The sequence below is a fragment of the Heterodontus francisci genome, chromosome 25 (genome assembly GCF_036365525.1).
Source record: "Heterodontus francisci isolate sHetFra1 chromosome 25, sHetFra1.hap1, whole genome shotgun sequence".
Taxonomy (NCBI): Eukaryota; Metazoa; Chordata; class Chondrichthyes; order Heterodontiformes; family Heterodontidae; genus Heterodontus; species Heterodontus francisci.
In genome coordinates, this window is record NC_090395.1 from 43,850,479 (window position 1) to 43,864,396 (window position 13,918).

A 13,918-nucleotide genomic window follows, 5' to 3' on the forward strand; every position below is an offset into this window, starting at 1 on the left:
GAGATTCCAAACCCAGTGCAGGGAGTAACCAAAACCCGGAGTGCTGAGGAGCCAAACCCGGTGCAGGGAGTAACCAAAACCCAGAGTGCTGAGGAGCCAAACCCGGTGCAGGGAGTAACCAAAACCCAGAGTGCTGAGGAGCCAAACCCGGTGCAGGGAGTAACCAAAACCCGGAGTGGTGAGGAGCCAAACCCGTGCAGGGAGTAACTAAAACCCAGAGTGGTTAGGAGAGCAAACCCAGTGCAGGGAGTAACCAAAACCCGGAGCAGTGAGGCGCCAAAGAGGTGTAGGGAGTAACCAAAACCCAGAGTGGTGAAGAGAGCAAACCTGGAATGGGGAGGTACCAAAACCCAGAGCAGGGACGTGAGGCAAAACCCAGAGTGGGGAAGGAACAAAACCCCAGAATAGGAAGGTGCGGAGTCAACAGCTGAAAAACTGGAGGTCAGTGCGCCGCTCCACCCCACAAAGCAGCGTATTCTTTAACCAGCTACAAACCCAGGGTCAAAGCAGCCAGAGCAAAACGTACCTGAGGGTGAAAAAGGGCTACATTTCTATGGCAGTCCTCAACAGAGAAGGCAAAAATAGGAGGTGGTGGCAGGAGGGAAGAGTAGGTGGATGGAAGGAGGGTGATGTGGCAGGAGAGAAGGGGGCTGTAGCACCAGGGAGGGGTGGTGATAACAGGAAGGAGAGGATGTCAGGAAGGAAGAGGGGATGGATGTCAGGAAGGAAGAGGGGGATGGATGGCAGAAAGGATGGCAGAAGGGAAGGGGCTGTGGCATCAGGGCAGGGTGGTGGCAGGAGGAGGGGGGTTGGCAGGAGGGGGTAGGGTTGCCCCAGTGTCAACAGTGAAACAAATTTGCATGTGTGCCTTTGTTTTAAGCAGCCACAACTAATAAAGTAATTGAAACAAAAATTCAATTTTAACAGAATAAGGAAATGTATAAAACAAAATCAAAATGTGTATCTATCAGGCACTTTATTCCCTGTGCCTGTCCACTGATCGCAGAAGAGAAATGAATGTTTCACCCCCAAAATGAAAGCAATTTGGAAAAGTCTGCTAGTGAGGTGGGCTGAAATTTATGGATCCCCTCGGGATTAATGGCCACTTAAGGGCCTCTGCCTCAATTTAATACAAGGCAGAGGGGCCCAGCACTGTGATGAGATACTACCAGGTAAAACCTGGTAGCCTCCTGGTGGGGTTGGAGGGGTCCCACCTTTTGGGGCAATTTCAGGGCCCCTGGAGGGCCCACCCAGCAGCGATCACTGCCCCCTCCCCCTGCCAGAAGCCCCTACACCGCTCCCAGTGGCGCTGCTGATACTGCAGAGGTGTCGGCCCTCCGATTTGTTGGCAGCTCTGGAGGCGGGAGCTTGTCCCTAAAAGAGGCAGTGTCCCCGATGGCATGCAGTTAGTTGGCTGCCCAGCAGGAAATAGCAACGGGGGTCTGGCGAGGTGGGATCTTTTCCTATCTTCTGGCCTATCACCGGGACCCCTGTCTTCTAAACAAAATTCAGCCCATGGCCTCAGTTCCTAGTTTGCTGTAAGCCACATTATAAGACACAGAAGTGAGTTGGAAAAAAATTGACTTTTGTTGGAAAACTAACTTTCAGTGTCTAGTTTATATGTTGGAAATTTCTAAACAGCCCACTTGAAAATCAAACTGATCTGAAAGCTGACTGGTGGCAATGCTATTTGTTACATTGATTCAAGACTGGAAGCCAAATACTTTGCAGAAAATATATTTATATAAAATATATACATATTTTTATGTATATATATAATTCCAAATCTACATCCTCTACCACATATAATGACAAGGGCAGCAGATGCACAGGAAAATCACCACCTGCAAGTTCCCCTCCAAGTCACGCACCATCCTGGCTTGGAACTATATCGTCGTTCCTTCACTGTCGCTGGGTCAAAATCCTGGAACTCCCTTCCTAACAGTACTGTGGGTGTACCAACACCCAAGGACTGCAGCAGTTTAAGAAGGCAGCTCACTACCACCTTCTCAAGGGCAATTAGGGATGGGCAATAAATGCTGGCCTAGCCAGCGATGCCACATCCCACTGACAAAAGAATAAAAAAGTACATATATATACATACACTTTCACTTCTGTCATTTTACAGGTATAAAAGGGAAAGGTAAGCTTCCAATATGATTGGTACTGCCTGTCATATTGGATTGAGCTCCTCCGTAGGCGTCCCAAGGCTCATGCTGGAATGATTCAGGAAACTCACCATAATATTAAAGTGAAGGTCCTCTGCCAGTTATAGCACCATGTGTGAAACTGGGTGAACTCTGAGTGATAAATCAGTTCAGCAACGTATGGTAACTGGTAGCAAGGGACCTTCAGTAGTGCTATTTAAAGGGCTCACCTTTCCATACAAGTTAGTTGCTGATTTGCCTTTTAGTCTGCTGTTTAACTTCTGGCCATTTATTGGCCTATTTTCTGACTTTACAAATTAATTCTGACTTCTGTTAAGTTTCTGCTGGTGCTGGATTACTTTTGGTTACTTTCAAAACAGTTTTACTGAAGTGATGGGTGGACTGGTAGGGCTGCCCTTGGGACTGGTAGATGAAGGGGAGCAGCTGAGAGAAGAGAGAGGTGGACACTGCACAGCAGCCATACCCATAGCCAGTCTTCAGGTAGCACTTCTCGTGCCTGAACTTCACCTTCATGAACTGCACCACTTACTTCACTAAAGTGCCTTCACTTCACAAAGGGGGCTTTGCAGCCACAACTTGAACCATGATCCCTTAATCCTCTGTGCCGCCTTTACTCCAACTAGGCAATCAAGTCATAGGCTGGCTATTGGGTGACATGGCTCATGACTCCTGTTCGGAACCTGGGCACATCTGCAGAGGGAGTCAAGCTGCCACCAAAAGCTTCTTCAAGCAGACAGTCGGCATTTCAAGCAATGCACCTGCTGCCTGGACTGTTCAGGAGGACCTCTGCAGTACTGTCCAGTCCGTGCATTCTGTATAACTTTGCCATCATGAGGCACCAGCCCTTACCACGACCCAGGTAGCAAGAAGTGCAACAGGAAGAAGAGTGATTGGAGGAAGAGCATGAGCAGTATTGACCATCAGTGCTCCTGGTTGATGGAGCTCTGGATGAGAATAGCTCATTCAAAAGCCCATTATATGAACCATCATTCCCATCCCAAATAGATCAACAGTTTCACAATCCTTATCACCATCACCTTTGCTACTTCTTTCAGTCTAGCCTTATGTTTTTACCTTCACTTCACTATAAATATTGGGCCGGAATTTGCTGGAAAAATAACAGCATGTGAAAATCAGGCAGCAAACTGTGGCAAGAAAGAGGTGTCCCTTCAATTCCTAAGAGCCAGAAGTTGCTGGGCAATTTACATTGCTCTGCTGCTAGCTTTGCAAAAACAACATCTTGCCCTTAATGTCCTTGTGAGTTTCATGAAGTTGTTGCATATTAGTTGCCAAATAAACTTGCCACAGAAACTTAAGTCTTGGAATTAATAGCATGAGTACTGTTCTAACGATGACATTGTTTGAAATTGTTAGAGATTTTTTTTAAAGTCAAATTTTAAATTTTATTTTTTCTTACATTTCCTTTGTCTCTTTTTCAGTTTCTTAATCAAATCTTTCTTCCTCTCTCTTTATTTATTTTTCCGTAGCTGATTTGACTATACCTCACCCATTGTAATTCACCCTCTTCAGTTTTTTAATCCTTAAATCTCACTGGTTAAAGAGCTATGCTTTTGGTCTTGTCACTCACTAACATCCCAGATGTCCTGCTGTCCTTGCCGTGCTGTTATTGGTTCACGCTTTCAGCCAGTTACAGAGGAAAATGTTTTTGAACTGAGGAATGCACAAAATAGCCTAACCGGACATGCTGTGAAGTGCCCTGTTCCAGCAAATTCTAGCCCATTAACACTAAATCCAGAAAAGAAATATGCAACTTATTTCCATCTCTGTGTAACATTTAATAGCAATAATTGAAAATCACCCTTATGCAACCCATTAGTGGATGTTTTCTTTACTCATTTACTTGACTATACCTCACCCATTGTAATTCACCCTCGTCAGTCCTCCCCTGTTTTTCAATCCTTAAATCTCACTGGTTAAAGAGATACGCTTTTGGTCTTGTCACTCACTAAGGTCCATTTGTGACTCCTCAGATACTGAAGCAGTCCGTGTAGAAATGCAGCAAGACCTAGACAATATCCAGGCTTGGGCTGAGAAGTGGCATGTAACATTCGCGCCACATAAGAGCCAGGCAATGACCTCAACTGTGGCTCAGTAGTCATCTAGTTCTGTATGAGAGAAGAGTGCAGGAGTGAGCTGCTATTCTGAAAACCTATGTTAACACTGGTCTCCAGAGCTAAGATGCCAACTGTCTGAGCTTCCACAGCAGTAGTGTGAGCTCCATCATGGTGACCACTACTGTCATATTAATGGAGCTGACCATTTGCTTCATGTTGGACAAAGTGGTTTCTATGTTCTGCATGAAGCCCAAACACATGTTGGAGCTACAGCCACTGTGCGTAAACTCGCAGCCAGACCCAGTGCACTTAGCACTTCCTGGTGTATGCCCATAAGCCTTCTTTGGTAACCTGGACCTTTGAAAACTGCATGAGAGTCTAGCACAGATAGTCTGTTTTGGCACCTTTCAGCGATCAGGCGCCTGTGGCGTACTATGTCCAGGTACCTTTGTGTGCCTGCACACTTACGGCCAGTGATTCACCATATGAATACCCCTCCTTTAGCAGTACCCATAGGTAGTGCCTGTCTTTGAGCAGGTGCTTCCTAGGGTCAGAATGAGTAATAGTACATCTTCAGGAAGGCTGCATGTTCCTAAAGTGGCAGAGGGGTCTCCACATTTTCAATATCTGAAATGAAAGTGAATTGCAAGGGTTAGCTTTTAGCGTGAATCTCGAGTAGAGGAAGAAGTCGCTGGAGAAAACAGTTGTAGTTTGTTCTGCAAAGCGTGTAGTCATGAGATAGAAGCAAGAAGGGAAAAAGAGGATAAAAATGTGAAGAAACTCTGCGTGATATCTCCTCCTCCAGCATTGCCACCCACTAAGGTCATGACTCTCCAAGACACAGTCAGATTGTGCAATTGGTGTAACAGGTTTACTTAGCTTTTTCCACTATAAATGTGGGCACAGAAACTCAGGACGGCAAAAAGTCACACAAAAATGATAAAAATATGGCAACAGGAAAGCAAATGGCAAAGGCATAGATATAGTTATTTCTAGACAATCTCCCTTGGCATTTCCCACAGATAGTATTCAAATGAGAGCAGGGGGCAATCGGACCAAAGTGCACATATGTAATTCAGTCCCCATTCCAAACTTCGGTGAAAAAGACTGAATGGTGGTAGATATTTGTTAAGTAAATATATATCTGAAGTGCATTTATCTATCTTCTGCGTTTAAAAAAGATTTGCATTTATATAGCTCCTTTCACACCACAGAATGTTCCAAAGCGCTTTACAGCCAATGAAGCATTTTTGAGGTGTCATCACTGTTGTAATGTAATGGGTTCGAATCCCACCGCAGCAGAAGGTGGAATTTGAATTTAATTAATAAATCTGGAATTAAAAGCTAGTCTAATGATGGCCATGAAATCATTGTCGATTGTTGTAAAAACCCATCTGGTTCACTAATGTCCTTTAGGGAAGGAAATCTGCTGTCCTTACCTGGTCTGGCCTGCATGTAGACCCACAGCAATGTGGTTAACTCTTACATGCTCTCTGAAATGGCCTAGCAAGCCACTCAATTGTACCTAACTGCTACAAAGTCAATAAAAAGGAATGAAACCAGACGGACCACCCAGCATCGACCTAGGCACCGGAAACGACAACGGCAACCCAGCCCGTTCGACCTTGCAAAGTCCTCCTAACTAACATCTGGGGACTTGTGTCAAAGTTAGGAGAGCTGTTCCACAGGCTAGTCAAGCAACAGCCTGACATAGTCATACTCACGGAATCATACCTTACAGACAATGTCCCAGACACTGCCATCACCATCCCCGGGTATGTCCTGTCCCACCGGCAGGACAGACCCAGCAGAGGTGGTGGCACAGTGGTATACAGTAGGGAGGGAGTTGCCCTGGGAGTCCTCAACATCGACTCCGGACTCCATAAAGTTTCATGGCATCAGGTCAAACATGGGCAAGGTAACCTCCTACTGATTACCACCTACCGCCCTCCCTCAGCTGATGACTCAGTACTCCTCCATGTTGAGCACCACTTGGAGGAAGCACTGAGGGTGGCAAGGGCACAAAATGTACGCTGGGTGGGGGACTTCAATGTCCATCACTAAGAGTGGCTCGGTAGCACCACTGCTGGCCGAGTCCTAAAGGACATAGCTGCTAGACTGGGTCTGCGGCAGGTGGTGGGGGAACCAACACGAGCGAAGAACATACCTGACCTCATCCTCACCAATCTGCCTGCCACAGATGCATCTGTCCATGACAGTATTAGTAGCAGTGACCACCGTATAGTCCTTGTGGAGACGAAGTCCCACCTTCACATTGAGGATACCGTCCATCGTGTTGTGTGGCACTATCACCGTGCCAAATGGGATAGATTTCGAACAGATCTAGCAATGCAAAACTGGGCATCCATGAGGTGCTGTGGGCCATCAGCAGCAGCAGAATTGTACTCAACCACAATCTGTAACCTCATGGCCCAGCATATCCCCCACTCTACCATTACCATCAAGCCAGGAGACCAACCCTGGTTCAATGAAGAGTGCAGGAGGGCATGCCAGGTGCAGCACCAGGCATACCTCAAAAATGAGGTGTCAACCTGGTGAAACTACAACCCAGGACTACTTGCATGCCAAACTGCGTAAGCAGCATGCCATAGACAGAGCCAAGCGATCCCATAAGCAACAGATCAGATCTAAGCTCTGCAGTTCTGCCACATCCAGCCTGAATGATGGTGGACAATTAAACAACTAACTGGAGGAGGTGGCTCCACAAATATCCCCATCTTCAATGATGGGGGAGCCCAGCACATCAGTGCAAAAGATAAGGCTGAAGCATTTGCAACAATCTTCAGCCAGAAGTGCCGAGTTGATGATCCATCTCGGCCTCCTCCTGAAGTCCCCAGCATCACAGATGCCAGACTTCAGCCAATTCGATTCACTCTGCGTGATATCAAGAAACGACTGAAGGCACTGGATACTGCAAAAGCTATGGGCCCTGACAGTATTCCGGCAATAGTACTGAAGACCTGTGCTCCAGAACTAGCCGCACCCCTAGCCAAGCTGTTCCAGTACAGCTACAACACTGGCATCTACCCTGCAATGTGGAAAATTGCCCAGGTATGTCCTGTACACAAAAAGCAGGACAAGTCCAACCCGGCCAACTACAGCCCCATCAGACTACTCTCAATCATCAGTAAAGTGATGGAAGGTGTCATCAACAGTGCCATCAAGTGGCACTTGCTTAGCAATAACCTGCTCAGTGATGCTCAGTTTGGGTTCCGCCAGGGCCACTCAGCTCCTGACCTCATTACAGCCTTGGTTCAAACATGGACAAAAGAGCTGAACTCAAGAGGTGGGGTGAGAGTGACTGCCCTTGACATCAAGGCAACATTTGATCGAGTATGGCATCAAGGAGCCCTAGCAAAACTGAAGTCAATGGGAATCAGGGAGAAAACCCTCCGCTGGCTGGAGTCATACCTAGCACAAAGGAAGATGGTTGTGGTTGTTGGAGGTCAATCATCTGAGCTCCAAGACATCACTGCAGGAGTTCCTCAGGGTAGTGTCCTAGGCCCAACCATCTTCAGCTGCTTCATCAATGACCTTCCTTCAATCATAAGGTCAGAAGTGGGGATGTTCGCTGATGATTGCACAATGCGGCAGTCAATTCGCTCACAGCAAGCTCCCACAAACAGCAATGCAATAATGGCCAGATGATCTGTTTTTGTGATGCTGATGGAAGGATAAATATCAGCCAGGATACTGGGAATAACTCTGCTGCTCTTCTTTGAAATAGTGCCATGGTATCTTTTACATCCACCTGAGAGGGCAGATGGTTTAACATCTCATCCAACAGATGGCACCTCCGACAGCACAGCACTCGCTCAGTACTGCACTGGAGTGTCAGCCTTGATTTTTATGCTCAAGTCTTGGAGTGGGACGAGACGCCACAACTTTCTGACTCAGTGGACAGTGCTACCAACTGAGCCATGGTGGACATTGTGATGACGTGTTAAGTATTTTCTACAGAAGTTAGTGCATGTGGCTAAAGTGGAGTCACTGTAGCCACGCCTGTGGCTTGCCAGTGATTTCTATTGGACAACATAGATTAATAGATTATTCTTATCCTGCAGTATTTTACTTCTAGTTTTTTCTTGGCCTGTAATTTCTAGCTACCCAAAGCTACAGGCACAGTAGCCTAGTCATTAGAAATTCAGAGATTTTAAGTCCATAAAGCTACAATAGCAATGTGAAACTGAATTCAATAATCTATAGGCGAGCACCAGAAATAGACCACGAAAATAACCAGATTATTGTAAAAATCCATTAGTTTGCTAACATCATTCAGGAATAGGAACCCCCAACTGATCTGGCCTATGTGTCATTCCAGTCCCACACTATGTGGTTTACTTTTGTTACGACCAGTTGAGGAAGGGGTCTCAGGCACCCCTCTTGCCCCTTCTCTGCTTTGGCCTGGTCACATTGCCGCGGAACGCTCCATGCAGTTGGGCGGTGCCGTACCACCTATCCTTCGTGGAGCAATTTCTGTGGGAAAACACCTTTGACCACCGGTCCATCAGGCAGTGGTCTGCACGGAATGTCCTCAAGGCCCTACGGGAAAAGGAAACGGTGGATCATGTCGGATGGTTCCCCGAGCAGACCGTCAGTCATTTGGAGGAATGCCTCATCACCAGAACTTTCAAACAAGCACCAAGACGTAGCTTGGCTGGTGGTGAGAAGGGCCCTCCCCGTCAGATCCTTCATGCACACCCGAAGTCTCGCCCCCTCCGCACAGTGCCCCCGCGTTGGCTGTGGTGGGGAAGAGACGGTCGCCCACCTCGTCCTGGAATGTGCCTTTGCAAAGCAGGTGTGGAAAGAGATGCAGTGGTTTTTGTCAAGGTTCATCCCAAGCAGCTCTGTAACACGGGAGTCTGTGCTCTACGGGCTGTTCCCAGGGACGCACACCGAGACAAACATCAACTGCTGCTGGAGGACTATCAATTCGGTGAAAGACGCCCTTTGGTCTGCCCGAAACTTGCTGGTCTTCCAGCGCAAAGAGTTGTCCACCACCGAATGTTGCAGACTGGCACATTCCAAGGTCCAGGACGACGTGCTGAGGGACGCACTAAAGCTTGGGGCAGCCGCAGCAAAGGCTCAATGGGGAAAGACCACAGTGTAAGGTTCCCCCACCAAGCTGGACTGAGGGGCTGGATCCATGGGAAACCCCTCGAACTGTATCGTTAATATTCTCAATTGCTGTAAATGTAAAACTGTAATTGACATGACAATTGTGAAACGGAAGGGTTGGGAAGAAACTCATGACAGTATTGAAGGAAACTGATCTCCCTTGCAATGTTTGTATTTTTTGGTGCTGTTTGGAAACTGTTTGGCAATGTAATTTTTACAGATTTTTATGAATAAAGTATATTTTGGAAATTAAAAAAAAAATCCCAAAACGTGGCCCTCATCCTGATGACCACCTTCGTGTGCGGCTGCATCAAGCTGTGTGTAGACCTCCAGTACGCAAACTCCAAGTGTCACTACGTGCTGAGGTTCTATCTGTCCCCGGTGCTGCGAAGGATGGGCCTGGTCACATTGCCGTGGAACACTCCATGCAGTTGGACCGTGCCGTACCACCTATCCTTTGTGGAGCATTTTCTGCGGGAAAACACCTTTGACCACCGATCCATCAGGCAGTGGTCTGCATGGAATGTCCTCAAGGCTTATCGGGAAAAGGAGACGGTGGATCCTGTCGGATGATTCCCTGAGCAGACCGCCAAAGTCATTTGGCGGAATGCCTCATCACCAGAACTTTCAAACAAGCACCAAGATTAGCTTGGTTGGTGGTGAGAAGAGCCCTCCCCGTCAGATCCTTCCTGCACGCCCGAAGTATTGCCGCCTCCGCACAATGCCCCCACGGTGGCTGTGGTGGGGAAGAGACAGTTGCCCACCTCCTTCTGGAATGTGTCTTTGCAAAGCAGGTGTGGAAAGAGATGCAGTGGTTTTTGTCGAGGTTCATCCCAAGCAGCTCTGTAACACAGGAGTCTGTGCTCTATGGGCTGTTCCCAGGGACGCACACCGAGACAAACATCAACTGCTGCTGGAGGACTATCAATTCGGTGAAAGACGGCCTTTGGTCTGCCCGAAACTTGCTGGTCTTCCAGCGCAAAGAGTTGTCCACGACTGAATGTTGCAGACTGGCACATTCCAAGGTCCAGGACTTCGTGCTGAGGGACGCACTAAAGCTTGGGGCAGCTGCAGCAAAGGCTCAATGGGGAAAGACCACTGTGTAAGGTCCCCCAACGAAGCTGAACTGAGGGGCTGGATCCATAGAAAACCCCTCGAACTGTATCGGGAAAATTTTCATTTGCTGTAAAATGTAAAAATGTAATTGGCATGACAAATGTGAAATGGAAGGGTTGTGAGGCAACTCATGATTGTAATGAAGCAAACAGACCTCCTTTGCACTGTTTGTATTGTTTGACTTGGTGCTGTTTAAAACTGGAAATGTAATTTTTACAGATTTTTATGAATAAAGTATATTTTGGAAATTAAAAAAAAATCCCAATAAACATATGATTGTATTGAAGGAAACTGACCTCCTTTGCACTGTTTGTATTTTTTGACTTGGTGCTGTTTGAAACTGTTTGGTAATGTATTTTTTACAGATTTTTATGAATAAAGTATATTTTGGAAATTTAAAAAAAATCCCAATAAACGTGATTTTTGGGGGAGCTTGATGCCTGCAAATTTCCATAATTGTCTAGTGTGCCTTTGTTCCTGTTAGGGAGATTGTTAGATTTAATTAGCTCAATTAGCTCTGGGCTTGAGCTCTGATCATGGGCGTCTGCTGTGGGTGGATCTGACCTCACTTTCAGTGTTCAGGTGAGTCATGCAAGTGCTGCTCACTTCAGGACCTGTTTGTTTCCCTTTTCTCAACTGTGGGGCGGGTCCCTTTGTTAATCTCCCCTATGTCCTCTGGGACATTGCTGCGCACAGGTATTTGTCCAGATTCCACTACACTTCCCTTTTGCACTTTGACTAGGTGAGGTATCACTCTCACTGTTTCTTTGTCCTCTTGGGGACTTTCTTTGTCCCTGCAGGTTTCTGCAAATGCGATGAGCAGCCCTGGTAGGGTGCTCCTTTTGTCTGCACTTACATAGGAGGATGTGGGATTTAGTTTTTCCAAAATTTCAGGATTGGCTGACCAGACAGGAGGGGTTTTCATTTGGGAATCCTCCTAGATTTCTTTCAACCTGACCTCTTTGTCCTTTTTGTCCCCTTCCCCTCTAACTGTCTGCCAGACCTGTGCCTGTCTGACCCTTTTGTTCTCGGCAGGGGTCCCTCACAATTCACTAGCCCTCTGCTGGAGGGTTTCTCAAAAGCCAGTACAAGAATTAGGGGTGCAGATTTTCTACAGGTTGGGGCTTCCCCTCAACCTGGCACACGTGGCAAAGTCTACAATACTCCACTACATCCTTGTGGAGTTTCAGCCAGTCAAACTGCTGTCTTATGCGGGCTTTGGTTTATTGTATACCAACATGTACAGCCGTTGTCAACTCATGGACCATTCTTAACATTTCTTTCTGCTACCTCTGAGGCACCTCTACCTAGTGAACCACTGACCACTTTCAAAGTCAAAGGGTGTCAATGTCTTTTGATCACCACTATTGACAAAACTAATCTCGCTAACTAAATCAGGGAGCACCTCATTGTTCCAGCTAGACTGGGTAATTTACCTCAGTCTCTCAGCCAGCCTTTGTCTTCTCAAATGCAAATGTGCGTGGTCATTTTGAGCTGTTCAGTTCTGCTTTTTTTTAAGTTATTTGTAATGTCTAGTAAAAGGTTCTCAAGCAAAGTTTCATACAATGAAATTAATATTTTTTTCATTTTGGCATGTGTGATTCCGTCACACCCTTAACTAGGTTGGCCAATAAATGCTGACTTAGCAGTGTCCCCCACATCGCAAGAAAAACATAAAAAAGCAAATCTGTTATTGGCAGACAAGTGGATGAGATAAAAACAATCCAGGACAAGTTCCAATTGGCCAGTATGCCAAAGTGAAAGTAACAAAATAAAAAAAACCTTCAGGGTTTGTTTAATCCTACCTGTACCTTCAAACAGTTTTTTACCAATACATGATACAAACCACATCATTGGCTTATGCTTTCTGACTCATTGCTTCACGGTATGAAGTGATAGTGCCCAAAAGGTCTTTATCCAACTGCACACTTAGATCAGGCAAGGCTGCTTTCTAGCTAATATTAATGTTGGTAAATAAATCATAACTGTCCAATTTGTATTACACCTTCACAGTAGAGTAGTTTTAATCAGAGTTAATGTGGTTGTGAACATGCTTGTTTTGCTCTTTGATGGGCAAGAGGCCAACAGGGTAGCCTCATTCTACAGATGTAATCTTGTTGATATTGCTGTTGCTAAGCAATAGTATCAAACTCACAGAAACTACTTTGGCAGCAGTTTACTTTGCCCTGGTTTCATAGTTACATAAGAGTCAGTATCTCCTCCGGGGGTACTGGCTTTTCTGTTGGTGAAGCATCTGAATTAAATCCACACTGTAATGTTCTTGCAGAGAAAGTTTTAGTAAGAAATTATTTCATAGTCACATGACACCTTGTCCGTCTTAATGGCTTTATTTACCTGCTTTCACACTTTCAAGGAATTAGTTATTTGCCCTCTTTAAAAAAAATGCATTATCTCTCGCTTCCCTGTACTAAATTAACTCTGCCATCAGTCTGTCCATTCTGGTAAATATGTCAATGTCCTCCTAAAGTCTGGTGACTCATAGGCATGTGCTATCACAGAGCTAACTGATACTTGCAGCTAAGTTTTGCAGTCCTCCTCACTGTTTGCCAAGCTTTGTGTCATCTGCAAATTTCAGTACTGTGATTTTGATGCCCAAGTCCACATTATCTATGTATGTAGAGTATTATTACACACCCAGCACTGATCCCTGGCTTATGTAATACTTTTAATTCTTCTCCAATTTAACAATACCCTCTAATGCTAACCCTTTGTTTCCTGTCCATCCACCAATTTTCTAACTATGCTGTTACGTTTCCTCCTATGGCATACTCCTGAATTTTTTGTGACAAGATTCTTGTGAGACTCCTTAGTAAAGCCATTATAAAATCCATATACACATCAAGTGCATTCCTTTTATCTATATAATCATTTAATTCTTGAAAAACATCATGAAATTTGTCAAACACAGCTTACCTTTAATAAAGCCATCTTGTTTGAGTTAATTTTCTTTGTGCATTTCTAAGTGCTCACTAATTACATCTTGAATTATGGATTTGAAGAGTTTGCCCATAAGTAACATAAAAATAACTGGTTTATCATTAACAAGTTCACTTCACTTCTCTCCTTTCTTGAATAGACTTATTACATTAGCAATCTCTAGTTAGTTAGCACCGTTTGACTTATTTCAATGTGCTCAAAGCCTCTGCTACCTCCTCTCCGAATTCCTTTTACAGCCTAGAGTGCATTGTTGTCAGGACTATGCGGCATATAAGGGTTTTCATCTTCACCCACGAGTGGTGATCTGGTAGACAGAATTGGCCCCCTGTTATAGAACCCATTCAATTTTCATTCCACTAAAATTAATGCAGTGAAATTCGGGCAACCTGCTCTACCAGGTCACCACTCATGCAATGAAGAAGACAATTTACCTCATCCACTTTGAGTTCTGCTACTTTTCAC